General features: G+C 37.6%; 1 long non-coding RNA gene across 1 annotated transcript in view; it reads left to right on the forward strand.

Moving 5' to 3' along the window:
* The window catches only part of LOC145507106 (uncharacterized), a 66,115-nt gene that overhangs the window by 1,412 nt on the left and 43,652 nt on the right, over window positions 1-21,051 (forward strand). The gene's annotated exons all lie outside the window — the stretch shown is intronic.

The raw sequence follows: 21,051 nt of genomic DNA on the forward strand, positions 1-21,051 counted from the left end.
ACGTATTAACTATTCTTTATACCAGATGTAATGCTTTCAACAGTGTAGTTGTTTCAAAACTGTTAAATAAATAGATTTTACAGAATTAAACACAGGTCTGCAGAAATTAAGCAATATTTTCTATTTGGTAAAATATAGGGGCAAAATTCAATTCTTGGCACACATTTGGTGTCTAGTAAATATATGAGGTAGGGATGCATGAATGGATGAATGAACAAATGAACTAGGTGATAATGTATGTGAATGTACCTTGTAAACCGTAAACTACTTCACAAATATGAGTTCTTGTACAGGTTATGTGGTTATTTTCTAGCTCTCCCAATCTGTTGCACATTTATTAAATTTTGGCCATTTCAAGTAAAGCCCAGGAGGAAATCTGTGGCATGTGCCTCAGGGGAATCTGTGAAGCAAAGCATAGAGAGATAAACCTAAGGGGGTGTACAGAGCCCACAGGCCTGGAACAGAGGGCTCCCTGACTACTAACAATCCGGTTCTCACCCTTGAATTTCCAATGATCAGCAGTAAGCAAACATGAATGTCTTAAGCAGCTCATAAATCTTCCCAGAGCCTGGGTGCTGAATAAGTCCTAGGAAAGTGGTAAGGTGGAAACAGGATCTCCTCCCTGGAAGTAGTTCCTTTCGGTGCCAGTTTTTGCCCCTGTTAGCTGCTAACACACATACCCCAGCTGCCTCAGTGAGTCTCCTATTCCAATACAACAGGGCAAATGGAGGAATAGAAACCAGGAAAGGATTCTGTCATCCCTGAGTTTCCCAACTGAGGACCCCTCAGTGAGTGATGCCACCCCCTTCAAGAGTTTCCATGTTGGAGATCTGTCCCTTAGGTCTGGCAACCCTGAAGGACTGGGTTTTCATACTGAAAGAACAGACTAGAGCTATTCAGCTTCTGCTCAATAACCCAAAATAAAGAAGAGAGGAAACACACACACACACACACACACACACGGAAAGGTTACAGTATATTTGACTGTGGAATCTAATGTGCACTGACATTAAGCAGATTTCTTTTACTACACTTTGATGAGAGGGGAAAACACCAAAATCCTGTTTAAAACATTTTCCTGGTTTGTGATTGTGCCTAGGAGATGAACAAATCTCAGAGTGGCATAGAGCCAGAGGGTCACATCCTAAGCAGAACTAGACCTCTCTGCCACTGCTAGCTTTCCATGTATTGTAATTATTCCTCTACATGAATGTCCAGGATGGAAGGGACTATATCTCATTTATCCTTTATTGACTCATTGATAGCCACTGATAAACAAGTTTTCAATAAGGACTTTTCCCAGTAACGTTTTGTGGGGTTTTTGTTTGTTTGTTTGTTTCACTCTTTTTAAAAAATTGAAGTATAGTTGATGTACTGTATTATTAAGTTGGGCTTCCCTGGTGGCTCACATGGTAAAGAATCTGCCTGCAATGCAGGAGACCTGGGTTCAATCCTTGGGTTAGGAAGATCCCCTGGAGAAGGGAATGGCTACCTACTCCAATATTCTTGCCTAGAGAATTCCATGGACAGAGGAGTCTGCAGGCTATAGTAAGTTATGTAAGTTACAGTTGTACAATGTGGTGATTCACAATTACTAAAGATTATACTCCTATTATAGTTATAAAATAAAATATTGGCTATATATGATAGTAATAATATAAGATATTGATGATATAAAATTTTGGCTATATTCCCTGTGTGGTACAATATATCCTAGTAGCTTATTTTATTCATAATAGTTTATACTTCTTAACCTCCTATCCCTTTATTGTCCCTCCCCCTCCCGTTTCCCCACTGCTAACCACTGTGCTGTTCTCAGTCGCTCAGTCGTGTCCAATGTCCAACTCTTTACAACTCCATGGACTGTAGCCCACCAGGCTCCTCTGTCCTTGAGGATTCTCCAGGCCAAGAATACTGGAGTGGGTTGCCATACCCTCCTCCAGGGGATCTTCCCAACCCAGGGATCGACCCAGGTCTCCTGCACTGAGGTGGATTCTTTACCATCTGAACGACCCGGGAAGCCCTAGTACTAACCACTAGTTTGTTCTTTATATCTGTGGGTCTGTTTCTATTTTGTAAATTCATTCATTTGTTTGATTTTTTAGATCCCACAGATAAGTGAAACCAAACAGTACTTGTCTTTCTCTGTCTGGCTTATTCCACTTAACATATTACCCTCCCAGTCCATCCATGTTGCTGCAAGTGGCAATATTTCATTCTTCTTTATGACTCAATAGTATTCCATTGTATGTGTGTATATATAAATATATATTGTATGTGTGTATATATAATATAATATTGTATATGTGTATATATATATAAACACACAAACACATATGTAATATATATACCACATTTTATTTATCCATTCATCTGTTGATGGACACTTAACTTGCTTCCATATCTTGGCAGTTGTAAAGAATGCCACTAGAAACGTTGGGGTGTGTGTATCTTTTCTAATTAATGTTTTTGGCTTCTTTTGGATATATATTCAGGAGTGGAATTGCTAGGTTGTATGGTAGTACTATTTTTAGTTTTTTGAGAAATCCCCATACTATTTTCTACAGTGGCTGCACCAAACCCTTTTTTCCACATCCTTGTCAGTATTTGTCATTTGTGTTCTTTGTGATGAAAGCCATTCTGAAAAGTGTAAGATGATACCTCACTGTACTTTTGATTTATATTTCCTTGATGACTAGTAATGTTGAGCATCTTTTCATGTGCCTGTTGGTAATCTGCATATCCTCTTTCAAAAATTTCTTTTCAGGTCTTCTGCCCATTCTTTGATGTTGAGCTGTATGAACTGTTTATACATTTTGGATATTAACCCCTTACATGTCATATTATTTGCAAGTATTTTTTTCCCATTCAGTAAGTTGTCGATTTGTCAATGGGTTCTTTTGCTGTGCAAAAGCTGTTAAGTTTAATTAGGTCCCATTTGTTTATTTTTGCTTTTAATTCCTTTTCTCTGCTTTATTGACTATGTCAAAGCCTTTGACCATGTGGATCACAATAAACTGTGGAAAATTCTGAAAGAATTTTCTGAAATACCAGACCACCTGACCTGCCTCTTGAGAAATCTGCATGCAGGTCAGGAAGCAACAGTTAGGACTGGACATGGAACAACAGACTGGTTCCAAATTGGGAAAGGAGTACATCAAGGCTGTATATTGTTGCCCTGCTTATTTAACTTATATGCAGAGTACATCATGAGAAACGCTGGGCTGGAGGAAGCACAAGCTGAAATCAAGATTGCCAGGAGAAATATCAATAACCTCAGATATGCAAATGACACCACCCTTATGGCAGAAAGTGAAGAAGAACTAAAGACCTCTTCATGAAAGTGAAAGAGGAGAGTGAAAAAGTTGGCTTAAAGCTCAACATTCAGAAAACTAAGATCATGGCATCTGGTCCTATCACTTCATGGCAAATAAATGGAGAAACAGTGGAAACAGTGGCTGACTTTATTTTCTTGGGCTCCAAAATAACTGCAGATGGTCACTGCAGCCATGAAATAAGAAGACACTTACTCCTTGGAAGGAAAGTTATGACCAACCTAGACAGCATATTAAAAAGCAGAAACATTACTTTGTCAACAAAGGTCCGTCTAGTCAAAGCTATGTTTTTTCCAGTAATCATGTATGGATGTGAGTTGGACTATAAAGAAAGCTGAGCACCGAAGAATTGATGCTTTTGAACTGTGATGTTGGAGAAGACTCTTGAGAGTCCCTCGGACTGTAAGGAGATCCAACCAGTCCATCCTAAAGGAGATCAGTCCTGAGTGCTCATTGGAAGGACTGATGTTGAAGCTGAAACTCCAATACTTTGGCCCCCTGATGCGAAGAACTGACTCATTTGAAAAGACCCTGATGCTGGGAAAGATTGAAGACAGGAGGAGAAGGGGACGACAGAGGATGAGATGGTTGGATGGCATCATCGACTCAATGGACATGAGTTTGGGTAAACTCTGGAAGTTGGTGATGGACAGGGAGGCCTGGCATGCTGAAGTCCATGGGGTCTCAAATTCTCAGACATGACTGAGTGACCCAAGTGAACTGAACTTTAGGAGACAGAGCCAAAAAACTATTGCTGCAATTTATGTCAAAGAATGTTCTGCCTCATTTTCCTTTACAAGTTTTATGGTTTCTGGTCTCACATTTAGGTCTTTAATCCATTTTGAGTTTATTTTTGTATGTGGTGTTAGAGAATGTTCTAATAACATTCTTTTAAGTGTAGCTGCCCAGTTTTCCCAGCAGCACTTGTTGAAGAGACCATCTTTTCTTCATTGTATATTCTTGCTTCCTTTGTCATAAATTAATTGACCATAAGTATGTTGGCACAGTAAGTTTTGATTTTGGTCTTGTTGACTTATTTAACAAAGTTCATTTCCAGGGTGTGATTTTTCACTCAGTACAGGTTTAATGCTATGCATGCGATGGTTGTACCTGGAGTAGCATAAGATGAGAAGTGTTGGTAGGTATGATGGATCCAGTGCAATACAACATTAGAAACTCCCTATTGGATTGGTCCACCCTGAGGTAGATCCTTCTCCTGGGTTAATCACCTACTGCTAAATGGTGGGGTCAGAAAGTTACAAATATGGTCTGAAGTGGGAGTTAAGTAGTACTTTCTAGAAAAGGATAGTAGAGGGCTCTTCAGACAACTTAAAAATATGTCAAATGTAGACCTCAAGTTGAATAGGTATAAATAGGTGCATTTTAGGATTGGAAGTTCGTGCATTTGCTTAGCTAAGATAGTGTGTATGTATAAAACTGTAATGCTTTACTAAATCTTGAAACAAAATAAGTTTCTTCCCTCCTCTTTGTTTCCATATTGCCTTGTATACACTTTTAACATAACCATTAGCAAGTTGTATTTCAAACATTTATTTAGAGAATACTCTCCTCCATTACACTATGATCTTAAGAATTAATGCATCTTTATTTTTATCTTATATCCTTTGTTCTTAGCACAGTGCCTTGGAGATACAATAACAAATGACACAGAATCCGTTCCTCAAATTGCTTAGAATCTAGTGGAGAGGTCAGATTTGTTAAAAAGTAAAATTTAAGTATAATCTCTGTGAACTAAAATAAAGGAAGCAAATAGAATGGGATTTCAGAAAAGGGCAGTCAATTCAGACTTGTTCAGTCGAAGAAAGAGGTAACCTTTAATCTGTGTTTATAAGGAAGAATAGGATTTCAACAGACTTAAAGCCCTTTAAGTCTTTACCAAGATCCATTCATTTTAGCCAAGGAAACGTGCTCTCCTGAGGAGTGTCCTGGCCTGCCCTGATGGCTCCTGTACTGAGGCAGTGTTACCAGTAGGAGAAACTGTTCATTAAGGGTGAATTAAACCCAGCTACCTTTCCCTAAGCTCCCTGTTGGGAATTACCTTTATATGCTATTGCCTTTAAAGGGATCTTGTCAGATTGTTTAGGCCTTTCACATGACTGATCTTTACAGTTGTGTTTTTAAGCAGGAAATGACCAGACCCCACCCTGAGCACTCTTGTCTTTTTTAACAAAAAGCAAAATCCATCATTCCAACAATGAATCTCTTTTCTTGGTTTAAAGAAACATTTGAAAACAGAAAATCCATATAAGAAGCTTTAAAAAAAAGTTACTTGCAAAAATTTGGCTTTACTGAAAGTTAGTCATAAGGAAAACAGCCCAATTTAAACTTGAGTTCTAGAAATTAATGGAAAGCATTATACTTATGGATAAGAAAAGTTGAGACTAGCCTGGTCTATGAAACTGAATTTAATTCTAGAAGCAAAAAGGAATTTTATGCTTTAGGACATGGACCTTCTTGATTGAGAAGAGATAAGGCCAGTAGTGCTATGATTCTGTGAAAAAAAGCTAAATAGAAACATTTTTTCCTTAATGTGATTTTGTTTTCTCTATTGCAGCATTCTGGCTAGACGTAGCCTGGAAAGTAAGATTACACATTCATTAAAATAGGTTTCTTGAAGGAACTGAGGATATAATAAGTTTTCTGAGAATTTATCTCCAGCATAACCTGCCACTTACCTTTCATAGGCTCTTAAACAAATAGATTATTCCCCTTTCCCCCGTGCCACCCTTAAGGGGGTAAAGGAAAGAAGAAATAATCAAGCTGCAAAAGAAGTATAATATCTTTCTTTGGAAGCACCACAATTTTAGAAAAATAAAAAATGTCACATTTTGAGAAACTGAATGATGACATCAGTATATATATTATGGTGACATTTTGAATGAAACTGGACCTCAGAAATTGTTTAATCTCTTTTCTTGCTTCCCAGTAGTATAGCCTCTAAGAAGATTTACTTGCCTAAATAATTTGACTTTTATTTCCACTGCCTTGGAAGCAAAATGTGAATTTCACCTCAATTCAAAAAAAAAAAAAAAGTACTAGCAGTAGTAGATTTTGTATGCTACTATTAAAGCTGGCCTGGTATATCCCTGTCTTATTGGTTATATAATTCTATAATGTGATGAAAGAGTATTAAAATCAATGGAATATTAAAGCAAAAAGACAGTTATTTGGGTTTTTCTGCAAGACATTATATTGAATGCTTCGGAAAGATTCAGTAAAATCATTTTAAAAGTTGCTATAGACAGGACAGTGTGGAAGGTGAAGGAAATTTTTTTAGAAACACAGGCTTCTGCACTTGGATTGCTTTAAAAATGTACTTAAATTCTCATTACATTTTATAGAAACTATAAATGGAAATGAGAGATGTTGCTTTTTGGTGACACAGAACTCATACTCAAGGATTCATACTCAAAGAAAAGGTGTTGGCCCCACATCAAAAGATTGGCACATAAATAGTCATTCACATGTTTTAAATTATAATAAAATGCATAAGCTATGTGTATATCATTTTTTATGATTTCTCACTTTAACTGGCTTTTTTGACCAATACATTAACTACTGGTCCCAACCACATTGGATAAAGATGACTTTGAGTGAACTACTTTATATAGCAGTTAATAAAGTTGGGGGTGCTCTTCCTTTCTTAAGGTGGTACAAACCAGACTTTGAAAGTATATATATATTTTTTTAAAAAGGCCACTCAGAAGCAATCAGGTATTTATGCTTTAAGTTAAGTATGGTACATAAAATTTCCTACAACTTTTTCTGGCACATAAAACACTGAAATAGATGGATAAGGCAATGCACGTCAATGTCTACCAGTATCTCAGCTGCCTTCTACTTAAGATAAAGACATCATTGCCCTTACCACCATTCTTCTGCCTTTCCTTGCTCTCCTCTCTCTCCATCTTCTGTCTTGCATGCCTTCCTTCATTTAAAAAAAAATTCTTTCACCCATTTTGCTCACCCTCCCCTCCATATGCCTTTTCTTTTACAATGAAAAATTGTTAAAATTTACATTCTGATCTATAAATATTAAATATTTGATGTATCACCTATAGAGCAATTCTAAAATTTAAAAATCAACAAATGATAGTATTGCAAATGATGTGACTGATGCTCCCTATGGACTGTAGGGTTGTCAGATAAAGCAAATAAAATAAGAGGATGCCCAATTTGAATCTCAGATAAACAAAATATTTTTAGTATAAATATGTTCTGTGTAATATTTGGGACATACTTATACTAAAAGAGTGTTGTTTATCTGAAATTTGAATTTAGCTTGATATCTTGTGGTTTGTTTGGTGAACTACCTACAAGGTATTGCCCTGAGCAAGGATTATATTTTCTCCATGGATCTAATGCCATGACTCCTGGGCCATTCCAAGGAGAATATTCCTGGATTAAAAGTCAAATAGATAATCTTTTCTTAAATAACATCACTTATTTAAACCCCAGTAGATTCTTATTTAATATCAATCCAAATAAACTGGTTTCAAGAAATGTTAGTTGCTCAGTCGTGTCTGACTCTCTGCGACCCCATGAATTTTATAGCCCACCAGGCTCCTCTGTCCATGGGATTTTCCAGGCAAGAATACTGGAGTGGGTTGCCATACCCTTCTCCAGGGGATCTTCCTGACCCAGGGACCAAACCCAGGTCTCCTGATTGCAGGCAGATTCTTTACCGGCTGAGCCACCAGGGAAGCCCATTTCATGACTCAGCATGATCGTACTCTATTCTCTTCAGTCATTCTGAAATCATGTGGTAGGTTTTATGACTTCTCATCATAACAATGAAGAAATGAGACTATTTGTGTGTTTTTTTTCACAAACACACTTTCTGTGCATTTTTTCACAGAAACATCTTGTGAAATACCCATCAAAGTGATGTTTTACACACATTATTTAATAGTCATTCCTCTGCTGAAAGCCCTTCTTTGGCTGCCCTGTTCACTTCAGGTAATGTTCAAAATACATTAAATGGTCTGCTACCCATTCTTTCTTCCTTTTTGCTCTACCTGGCTGTGCTATGTGCTATTCATTTTGTTTCATGGTCTTCACGCTGTTTTTGTTGTTGTTTATGAAAACTCAGTCTTTCCTCAGCACTGTCAAACAGATTGTTCCCTCTGCCCAAAGTATCACTTTGTCCCATTGCTACTGTACTTCACTACACTGATTCCTACTCATCCTTCATATCTCAGCCCTAATACTACTACCCCAGAGATCCTTTTGACTTCACATCACATTTATTGATTTATTCATGTGATTCATTATTGACGTCTGCCTTCTCCAGCAGAGACACTGTAAGCTTCATGAAGCTAAGAACTGTGTGAAGCCAAGAACTATACTTTGGTTCTCTGCTGTATGTACTGGAGACGTCATATGTTGGTGTCTGGTTCATAGTAAGCACTATATAGATATATGTTAAATGAACAGATAGATGGATGAATGTATTAAGAATAAGGGTGATACTGTTTTCATCACCAATTTACAAATTAGGAAAACTGAGTTTTGGGGAAATTAACTTGTTTATTTAGTTCATGAGTGGGAGTCAGAATTGAAATTCACATCTGACCATTATCCCTTTTTTCTATGACACTCCTCTCTCAAGTCCCTTCACGGTCCAACAGCTCATGATTATGTAATCTAAAATCCCCTTCATGAGACAATAGGTAGGGAAAATAATATTAGTTGGTTTTGCTAAAAAACTTCTTTCAGACTTTAAGTTATGTGTCTTGGAGGAGTTGCAGAGGAGTGGGAATGGCTTGTGGTTTGGGGAAAGGGAGGGGCAGACTGAGCCTCACAGCCACCAGAGACGGCACCTGGAACAGAAGAGGGTTTTTGCCCACACACTGAGTATCTGGCTTCCAGATGGATCCCGGGCACACATTTGTTTTTGTAATCTTCCCCCTCCTCCTCATCTCTTTTCATTCGCCACCCTCCTTTCAGAGGAATTTAAGGATGGGCTTTGCGCTGCATTGCCTCTTTTTTTCCTTCTTCAACCCCACCCTCTCTTTCTTTTGCACAAACAGCAGTGACAGATCTTTCCTGTGCTGGAAATCAAAGGGGAAACGAAATCCAACTGATTCACTCAGCACCTTTCGTCTAGACACCTGGCTGTTTGTGCAGCTTTGAGGTAGTGCCTGATCTGTTTAGTCAGGACAGTGGTAGCTCAATTCATCTACTCCAGCTAACTAGAAGTTCTCTCTGTTGAACAGTGCTTACCTGTCCGGTGATCTGCATTCTGTAGGGACTACCTAGAGGATGCAGTAGTGACCAGTTCTGTTATGACAGAGCAGAGGGCTGCTGTCTTTTTAGCAAAGCCACTTCCATGACTTAGGAAGCACGTCTCTAGGCATTTTACAGTCTCATGTTCAGACTTTCAAGAATAAAGAAGATTTCCACAATGTTTTGATAGACTTTACTTTTTAGAGCAGTTTTAGGTTCACAGAAAAATTGAGCAGACGGTAGAAAGATTTCCCATATGCCCTCTGTCCCCAACACATGTATAGCCTCTTCCACTGTCAACGCCCCACCACCACCAGAGTGGTATACATTATTGGTGTCTCTGATGAACCAACACTGAAACATCATTATCAGAGTCCATAGTGTGCTTTAGGGTTCACCCTTGGTGTTGTAATTTCTATGAATTTGGACAAATTTACGATAACCTATCGGAGAAGGCAATGGCACCCCACTCCAGTACTCTTGCCTGGAAAATCCCATGGACGGAGGAGCCTGGTAGGCTGCAGTCCATGGGGTCGCGAAGAGTCGGACACGGCTTAGCGACTTCACTTTCACTTTTCACTTTCATGCCTTGGAGAAGGAAATGGCAACCCACTCCAGTGTTCTTGCCTGGAGAATCCCAGGGACGGAGGAGCCTGGTGGGCTGCCGTCTATGGGGTCACACAGAGTTGGATACGACTGAAGCGACTTAGCAGCAGCAGCAGCAGCATGATAACCTATATCCACCATTATATTAATAATATCATACAAAGTACTTTTATTGCCCTAAAAATCCTTTGTGCTCTTTCTATTTGTCCTTCCCTCCTCAGTGTTTTTTCTCAAAGGAGATCTTTAGACATTTTTAGAAAATATTAATTGGCTCATTCATTCTATAAGTGGAGGGCAGAGTCTAGGATGGTCTGTCTTCTATTATCATTATTATACTTTATACAACATACCTGTGCTCAGTGAGGATAGTTCTATAAATGGATCCAGGTACATCAGTGAACACATGCCCATTTCCATCAACCAGATGCTTTGAGAAAGACACCTGCCTCTGTCTTTCCACATTATGTGGGGGTGTGGGAGGGAAGATTCTGAACAGGTCAAAGGAAGGTTGTAACAAAGATGGTTTCTGTTCAACTAATGTCTAGTTTGTGTTCTCACCCTAATTGTTCAGGCTAAAAATATAAGAACTTAAATCAAGAGTAGAAAAATATGGAATGTGAATTATTATCCTCATTTGTTTATAAATTAATGGAGGGAGGGATCGTATCCTTGTCTTCCTTTCAGCATTCCTGCTACGGTGAGTTATTGTTACAAATACTGTTTTCCCACATGTAAGGATTATGCATCCTTTCCCTGTTGATGCTGGGCTTGGTTATGTTGCTTGCTCTGGCCACTTAAATATGAACAGACGTGATATGTGCCATTTCTGAGAAGAAAGCCATAACACAATATTCTCTCTTCTTTCTACCACAAGACTAGGAATGTCCCTGAAAAATGTCATTGCTTCAGCCAGGGTCCTAGATAGAAGATGAGGTTGAGCAGAGCCATAGATGATGTACAATGAATATAGTCTGAGCAAAAACAAATGGTTTATTATAAAAGTCAGTGAGATTTGGAGGTTATTTGTCATCACATGTAATTCATTCTATATCACCTGACCAAACTGACTTCTCTGAGCTTGTCCTAAACTTAGGTATAGTTGTATCAACCTCAAAGGTAACACATAACACTCATAAACATTGAAGCCTCAATTCAAAAGCTACTGAAAGTGGCCCAGCTACACATATAAATGGCAATATCTATAGCATTTCAGTCAGTTCAGCTGCTTTCCAACTGAAACTGGAAATACATAGAATAAAAACAATAGAGAAAATCAACCAATCATGTTTTTCTTTAAAAAAAATCAACAAAATCGACGGATACTTAGCTAGACTGACCCAGAAAAACAAGAAAAACACATTACTAAAACCAAGGATGAAAGAAGGGACATGACAAACAACCTTAAAGAAATGAAAAATATTTTAAGAGTATACTCTGAATAAATGTATGCTGATGAATTAGATAACTTAGAAGAAATGGACAGTTTATAAGAACACAAATTAAGAAAACTGACTCAAGAAGAAAGAGAAAGCGTGAACAGATCTATAAAAATGAAGATATTTAGCTAGTAATTTTAAAACTTCCCATAAAGGAAAGCCCAGCTGATATTCACTTCACTGGTGAATTTTATCAAATATTCAAAAAAGAATTAATACACCTGCTCATAAACTCTTAGAAAAACAGAAGAGAAGGAAACACTTCCTAACTCATCTTATGAGGTCACTATTGCCCTGATAATAAAAATAGCAAAGCTATCACAAGACAATAAAACTATAAACAAATATCACTTATGTATATGAGCTCAAGTATCTCCAACAAAATAGCAGCAAACCAAATCTAGCATGATTCAGAAAGGACTATACACCATGATTTATTCCATGAATGCAGAAATCAGTGTCACATCATATTGATAGGAAAAGGATGAAACCACATGGTAAAGACAAAGCCTCGGACAAAAGACAATGCTTTCCTTATAAAATCGCTCAAGAAAACTGGGGTAGAAGGGAACTTCTTCCAAATGATAAAGAGCCTCTGTGAAAAATACAAAACAAAGATCAGAAACAAGATAAGAAGTCTGCTCTTACCACTTCTATTCATCATTGTACTGAAGATTCTACTCAGGGTAAACAAGTAAGAAAAAGAAATGAAAAAAACAGTAATGACAGTCACCCAACTATAGGAATGGCCAAAATGCTTTCTCTCCTTAGTTTTGCCACCTCATTGCTGAACAGCATCCCAGAACCCTTAACATTCCAGCTCCACCAGATCTGTACTTCAGAGCTGCCTTCTTGCTTCAGAATCCGTGACAGAGATGCGTGCACAGCAGGCAATGCCCTGAGCACCTCTCTCTGCCCCTTGCCTGGTCTTCCTCAAGGGCTAGAGGCAGACTGGGGTTAGATGCCATGACTAAGCTGCTTTTTTTCTCCAGAGAAAATATGGGCCAAATGTGTTCTCACCCCATCCCAGACAAGCTTTTATGGAAAGTGTCTTCTCTGTTGCCTGGCTAGAGCTGCAAAGAAAGGGACAGACCCTACTTTGGTAAAAGACAACAAGGAAAAGCCATAAACAGAGACAGACTTGTAGTTATTTTGCTTTTTTTAAAAAAATAATAATAATAAATATACTTTACATTAAAGAAAGAAAAAAAAAGAAAGAAAGATATCCAGATTGGAAAGAAAAAAGTAAAACTACCTCTGATAGATGATGAGACACATGGGAAAAATCTTAAGGAATTCATTAAAAAAAATGTATTTTAACTAAGAAACATGTCCAACAAAACTGCAAGATACTGTATTATTATACAGAATCTATTGTATTTCCATGCAGAAACAATACACAAGTCCAAGTGAAATTAAGAAAACAATTGCATTTATAATAAAGCATCAAAAGGAAGAAAATAGTAAATTTAAAGAAAAAAGTTCAAAACTTGTACTAAATACTATAAAACTTTCATCATCAAAGACAGTTAAAAGATATAAAACTGAAACACATCCTATGTTCATGGATTGGAAGAACTAATAATGTTGAAATGGCAGTGCCTCTAAAATTGATCTGCATATTTTGAATGACGTCTATAACTATCTCAGCTTCCCTATTTGCAGAAACTGGTAAATTTACCCCAGAATTCACACGGAAATTCTAGGCACCCAGAATGGCCAAAATAGAAAAAGGAGAACTAAGTTAAAGGACTCACAGCTTATGTTTTCCAAATTTCCTGTAGCTATGATTTCCTGTAGCTATAGGACCCAGAAGTGTGGTACTGGCATAACGATAGATATACAGGTCAATGGAATAGATTTAGAGTACAGAAATAAGCCCTTCTCTTTTTTCAATAGTCAGTTAATTTTCAATAAGGGTACAAAAACAATACAAGAAGGAAAAAATAATTTTTTCAACAAATAGTGGTAGGACAACTAGCTTCCTATATGCAAAAGAATGAAGTTGGACTCCTTGTTAGCAAATACAAAATTAACTCAACATGGATCGTAGATATAAACATTACCATTAAAACCATAAAACTGTTGGAGGAAAATATAAGAATAAATCTCTATGACTTTGAATCTTAAATGATACCCAAAGCATGAGTGACAAAAGAAAAAATAGGTAAATTGAATTTCATCAAAATTGGAAACGTATGTACTGCAAATGATACCATCAAGAATGTGAAAAGACAGCTCACAGAATGGGAGAAAATATTTGGAACTTATGATAAAGGAGTGACATCTAGAATATGTAAAGAATTCTTACAGTCAGCAATAAAAAGACAAGAAACCTGATTAAAAAGTGGGCAATTGATTTGAATAAGCATCATGCAAAGAAGGCATTCAAATGACTGATGAGCAAGTGAAAAAATGCTCATTAGTTGTTAAGGAAAGACAGTCACAGTGAGACTACTCACATCCGCTGGGATAACTATTATCACAAAGACAGATGATAATAATGTCTTGAGGACATATAAAGAAATTTGAACCCTCATACATTGATGGTGTGAATGTAAAGTGAGAGAAGCAGCTCCTCAAAATACTAAACATAGAGTTACCAAATGATCCAGCAATTTGACTACTCCCAAAATTGAAAACATATATCCACACAAAAACTTGAATGTCACAGCAGCATTATTTGTAATAGCCAAAAAGTAGAAAAAACCCAAGTGTCCTACAATTGATGAATGGATAAATGTAGTATATCCATACAATGAAGTATTATTTGACAATAAAAAAGGAATGAAGTACTGATATCTGCTACAGCATGGGTGACCCTTGAAAACATTATGCTAATTTAAAGAAACCTGTGACAGAAAGCCATATATCATATGGTGCCGTTTATATGAAATGTCCAGAATAAGCATATCTATTGAGATGGGAGATTAGTGTTTGCCTTGGGTTGCGATGGCAGGGGGCGGGGGGGTGGATGGTAGAAGAGAAATGGGGAGTGACTGCTGATGTATTAAGGTTTTTTTTTTTTTTAGGATTAAGACAATGTTCTAAACTTAGATTCTGATGATGTTTGCACAGCTTTCCACATATCCTGAAACTATTGATTGTACACTTTACATTGGTAAATTTTACAGTACATTAATTATATCTCAGTATAATTTTGAGTTTTTAAAAAGTGAAGCATAATTATGATTATTTTAAAAGTTGTTTACACAGAGGAGAAACAAAAGTACAATCACAGATAAAAGCGGAAGCAAGTACATTTGTGTTAGAAACAGCTAATCTGATTTAATAAGGTCACATGGTTTCCAACTCACAGTACATAAATGGGGCCTTTGGTAAGGAGGGGTAAAGCATATATAGAACAAGGTACATAGTTTTTTGCTGAGTGCAGGTCTAATCTTTGAACTCACTTCCAAGACTTCTGAAAGTCTTAAAGAGCTATTAACGTTATTTTACAAAAAAACTTTTCGTGAATGAGCAGTTTGCTGCCCAAATCTGTCAAAGCCACTTCTCTCCAGAGAAGGCTGGGCTAGGAAGGAAGCCTGGGTGGGAATGCTGTGCAGGCAGCAGGCTGGGCTGAATTGATTCTACAGCCTTTAGAAACGCCCTTCTCTCTGCCCTTTACCACCTACACATCTTCCCAGAGCTGTGCACTACTCCTGGCTCCACAGCAAGGTCTCGATTTACGTCAGCCAGGCCCCAACCAGCTTCCCAGTTTGAGCAGACTGGGTTACACTTGAACCTTAATTGGAGAGAGGTTGCAGGAAATCAGGAAAAAGTCTTCATTGTGGGCCTGTGTTTCCTGAAGATGCTGAAGTTGAAGGCTGTAGGGTGAAAATATCAATGTTTCCATGCTATCCTAAGCAGAAACCTTCTTTCCCTTCCCCAGCCTCCTTCTCTCACTTTTTTCCCCTTTTCTCTTCATATTTTGGCCTGAGATACCTTGTTAATTTTTAAAGATTAACAGGCCTTTAGCACAAGACGAGTGTGGTGCAGGTCGCAGATGAATAAATTAATAGCAAAACTTCACACTAAGATGAAAATCAAAGCTGTCTGTTTTATTGCTTAAAGTATCTGTGAGTGCTGGGCAGGAGGAAATTGGTATCTCATTAAAAAAATGAGGGCGTGAGGTAGAGAGGAAACTGAAAGCTCGTTAAAAGTAGTGGAAAAGCTGTCTTAATTATACCTTTCCATTTGCTAACAAGAGGACATTTGTTATGAGTTCAGGACACTTTATCCCAAGCAAAATAAACACAGTTAACAACATTATTTTTGTCTTTTTAGCCAGTGGTGGCTCTGGAGTCCTGTTTCAAAATAAAGGTTTCACTGGGGGAAGTCAATTAGACCAGAGAGTGCTGGCAAAGTGTCAACTGCTTTCACTTTCAAAGATTGATTTGAGAGCTGCTACCCAACCTTTCACCTTGCCCCCATATAAGGGGGAAGGTGGGCAAGGGGTCCTTATTAGTGCAAGAATCTGTGTGCCTGGAGAAGTATTTGAAGGCCATGCTGATAGTCATTCAGAAACAGTTACTCAAAGTATACTGCTCTTGTAAAGCATCAGTTTTCTCTTCTGGAAAATGGAGATACTAATGACTTTTTGGTGGTGGTGGTGATTAAATAAGATGTTACATAAGAAAATACCTCCAAAGAACTTTAATGGCACTAGCTACAACTTACTGATGATTACTGTGAGTCAGGTACATCATCTTAATTTTTACTATAAACATGTAGTACTGTGGCCTCCACTCTGTGAGTGGAAAATTTTGGTTTATATGGGTTTGTACAAGATCATCCAGGAAGTGAGAGAGTGGGATTTAAACCCAAGTCTCTTTTACAGTTTCTCATGGAAGGTCATGAAAAAAAGATATGGCCTCTGACTTCAAGACCCATAGAGGAATAGAAACACACTTTGATAATGAAGCTGAGTATGATTAATGGCCAAAAGGATTTAATATGCTAAGGGAATTCAAAGAAAAAAGAAATTTTGGTTGGAGAGTTATGCCAAGAGGCTGTAACGTAATGTGTAAAAGCATATATAGAATATTCTTGGTTCAAATCCCAGATTTCTTAGTTTCTAAACTGTGTAATATTGGACATATTAGTTTTTCTCTCTAAGCTGACTTCAGCTATGACATGAGCATAGAAACACTACCTCCCTTTCAAGTTGTTGTGAGGGATGGGGAAAAAATGATGTCTATTAAACACATATCAGTGCCTGGTGAATAGATTTTTTTAAAAATCAGGGTTTATTTCATATAAGAGGTGACCTGAGGAGACAGAGAGTAGAAACCTAAAAAATAGTGTGCCACAATGGAAGGATCCCTCAAATCTACAGATCAGCTCTTCTCAAACTCTTGACTGACTGCTGAATTGTCTTTGCATAAAGAAAGACTACAAAGGAAAAACAACAGCTGTAAGGCTGATGGTGCTGAGCAGATGTTTTAATGCCTTTCCAGTGCAGGGGAGTCAAAGGCTTAGTGTTTGAGTCCAGTTAGAGAGGCTTGGACTTTCCACTGAAACCACAGAATGACCATTCGTTAAGCATGATGATTACGTCTCATGACTAAAATATTGACCTTAAGACTAACGGGGTTGTGGGTCAGCTGGTAAAGAATCCCCCTGCAATGCGGGAGACCTAGGTTCGATCCCTAGGTTGGGAAAATCCCTTGGAGAAGGGAAAGGCTACCCACTCCAGTATACTGGCCTGGAGAATTCCATGGACCGTATAGTCCATGGGGTCGCAAAGAGTCAGACATGACTGAGTGACTTTCACTTTCACTTCACTTTAAGACTAAGGGAGAAACCTTATAAAGGCCAACTTTTATGGAGTCTAAAATCAAGTGATCACACAGTAAAAGTAATCCACCCGTAGTTTAATTGACTTCTAGAACAAAGTAGATTTAATCAGGAAAAGTAACTGAATCAAAATTGGGCAACGTGAAGGTCTTTCTTTATGGTTTCTTTGCTTTCTATTCCATGATGTATATTCTTTATTAACTTTTCTTCTGTCTTTGGCATTATTCTGTCATTCCTTTTTGACTTCTTAAATTGTATGGTAGCCCTTTGCTTTCCAGTGTTTTTTATTTTCTAATATAAGCATTAACATTAAAGCTTATAAATTTACCTATAAATCACTACTTTAGCTGTTATTCCAAATTTTTTTCACAGGTAGAATTGTAATTGCCCTTTACTTCTACTTATTTCCTAAATTCTGTTATATATTTTTAAATTTATTTGATTGGTGGTTAGAGTGTGAGGTCTATAGTACACTCATTATTGGAAATTATTGAGACTTGCTTTATGGACTAAACTATGGTCAGTTCTTTTAAAAAATCCTCTACGTATGCTTTTAAAAATGGAAAATCTACTTAGATTTGATAGAAAATCCAAGAGTATTTCATCTGTTATTCTGGGGTGGGTGGATAACTGAGAGCCTGTGATTTTAAAACTTGACAGTTTATAATTTTACAAAATTACATAGTGTTGAGTTTTAAATCATGGTTGCTGTTACATTCTACCAATAAATGTGATCCTTAGTTAGCAAGTTAGACAGGCAGAATGATGGTAAAGAGGCAGACACCCTGGCCTGATGCTTCCTTAAGTAGGATAATGAAAAATCCAGAAGTTTGTGATGTGGATAACAGGGATAAAGGTGTAGTGGACACTTGTCTGTAGCACTGTCCTTAGGTCTGATCTTCATGCACCTTTATAATCAGTGCTTAACTCCTCTTCTTACGAGGGTGTTCATAATAATTCTACATGTCAGGACTTCCAGCAATTCTCCATTGCATCTAAAATCCTGATGACAGCAATTAACATATTCCATTACAATGATAGCAGCTTTTGTCTGAAATCTGCCAAGTTCAAGAGTCAAAACACTACTACTTTTCCACAGGCCCCCTGCCTCATCTTTCCTCTCAATCCCCTTCCTCCTTTGTCTGGAGTAACTTTTACTTAATGATTAGTGACTTTGCTCAATTCATCAATACTGGTCAGAATTACATCAGGCTCTTGGGCATTCAACAAAAGCCTGATCTGGTAGAAAACAGCCCTCCAAAGGAAATTCACAATCTGAAGACTGGAAAAAGAGACAAAAGGGACAGATTGTAGGTTGAGGCTGAGGGATAGGAGAGCCTTTGGAAGAAAAAACCAGATCCGTTCCAATTTATTGTCACAGTATGAAATGAAACTTTTAACACCAAAGGATATGTGATTCAGAGCTAGCTCTCAACAAAAAAATTGTGCTTGTTTGTTACAGAGGTCATATCTTTTGTTTTTAACCTATCCTTTACCTTAGTTGATGCTGAAAATGTTTTTCTTCTGTGAGCCAGGGACTCATTTATACATTTTTCTCTTTATCATGTTTTTTTTAAAAACCAAGGATTATGTTACACTTCCAGATACGTGGACAGCCTAAAAGCGGATAGCAATATCAGTGCTTTATGGGAGTAACTAGGGACCTTACTACCCTTGGAACTAAGGGCTGGAAAAGCAATAAGATGTGATATCTTTCCCAGGTTGGCAACCCTGAGATGTTAAGAAAGTTGAGAGGAATGAGAGTTCAGCATCATCAAACAAATTCGGCATTCAGCTTTTCAAATAGCCTACAGTATAGGGAATTATACAGGATGTGGGCAAGAAGAAACTTGATTTCCATTTCCTTGGGGCTCCAAGTTCACAGAGTATAATTAATCTGTGTCTTTGACTACTATTTCTAATGGGACTTTTACCCAATGCAATTGAACTGTGTTCGTGTTCATCTCTGTTCTTTTGACACTCAAGTGTCTATCATTGTGATTACTGACTTGACTGAAGAAGTTGTCTCCTCTGCCTTCCGGATGCCAGTGTGTTCTGGGTACGTGGTGGCAATAAAAAATGCCCTGGCTATCAATTTATCAAGTTGTATCCTGTCGCCCAGCCAAAAACAGAGCCTCGAGGGAATGAAAAGCTGAGCTGTTCAGCACAGGTGAGGACCACAGGTATATGGTATGGATGCCAGAATGAAGAACAGGATAGAGAAGTGCTATAGGTATGGAAGCAAGGGGCAGCCCTGAGCAGGCTGCAAAAGCCTGGCAGGTCTTGGGCTAATGAGAGGTTCAAGTTAAAGTTAGGAGGACAGCATGGTAGGCACAGTTTGATGCCTTCTTGAAAGTTCACTTAAAATGTGATCAGTGAGAAGAGCTTTCGAGAGTGTTGTTTCCTGCCCACTTTCCTCATTGAGTGAGTTTGTGATGTTAGACAAGGATACTAGAACTCAGTTTTCTATTAGAAACAGAATGAAATCTGTCAGCTTACCTCACCGAGCTGTCTTGAGAGTTCACTAAGATTGTGTAAGTCAAGGGCATTTGGAAACTGAAAATTCATGGACAGGAGGAACATATTTAGGGACAGTTTATTTTCTCAGGCTTTGTTCCTTTTTAAAGATGCCTCTTTGAATAGGGAGATGGTTGTATTTCTGGAGCACTGTAGAATTGGAAATAACTGACCAAGAATGGTGAGACTCAAAAAAAAACAGATGCAAGCAGGACGTGAAAAAAAAAAAAAAGTGGTCAGTGCTAGGTTTCTGTCCTGTGTCAATAAGTGGAACAGGAACCGTCATTATCAGTTGCCTTTCTTTTGGTAGGAAATGTAAGTCAGACACTACTGAACGTGAGCACTTTGTCTAAATGAAGCACATTCAGTTCAGAGAAATAGATCCTGTAATTTAAATACATATTTCTCATCACTGAAGAAAAGAGACACAACTGTTCCTTTTGGAAAGTGTGTGAAGTTTGAAATAATTCTCTGTAAAAGAGAAACTCTCCCCAGTCATTTTGTTTTCATGTAAATTGTGCTGCAGTAATAAATACTTAAAAAGAGAATTAATACAGGAGACTTCAGCTGTATGTATGTGTTTAAAATTCACAATAAAGATTGAAATCAAATATAGCAAAATGTTAAGATTTTAGAGCTTCCTGGTGGCTCAGCTGGTAAAGAATCTGCCTGCAATGTGGGAAACCTGGGTTCAGTCCCTGGGTTGGGAAGATCACCTGGAGAAGGGACCAGCTACCTTCCCTATCAACTGTGTGCTTGAAATGTCTCAATGCCAAAACTATAATTAAAAACAAAATAGACTAATTCTAAATTTTAACCAACAATTTCATAGAGGGGAAAACTTTTAAAAATGAGAATTATTAATCTCCCCCCAAAAAGAGAAAAAGGAACACAGAATTTACAAAGTTAGTAGAAAACAAATTTTGTAAGGTATAGACTGAAGCCCAAATATATTAGTAATTATGTCAAGTGCAAGGAGACCGAATATTTCCTAATAAAATACTAAGATTATCAGACTGAACTTAAAAATAACAAGCTATATGTTCTTTATCAAACGTACCTTTTAAATGACAGAAGGGTTTAAAGTGAAAGAATGGAAAATACAAAAG

The sequence above is a fragment of the Giraffa tippelskirchi genome, chromosome 5 (assembly GCF_054371585.1).
Source record: "Giraffa tippelskirchi isolate mGirTip1 chromosome 5, T2T-mGirTip1v1.2.pri, whole genome shotgun sequence".
Classification (NCBI taxonomy): Eukaryota; Metazoa; Chordata; class Mammalia; order Artiodactyla; family Giraffidae; genus Giraffa; species Giraffa tippelskirchi.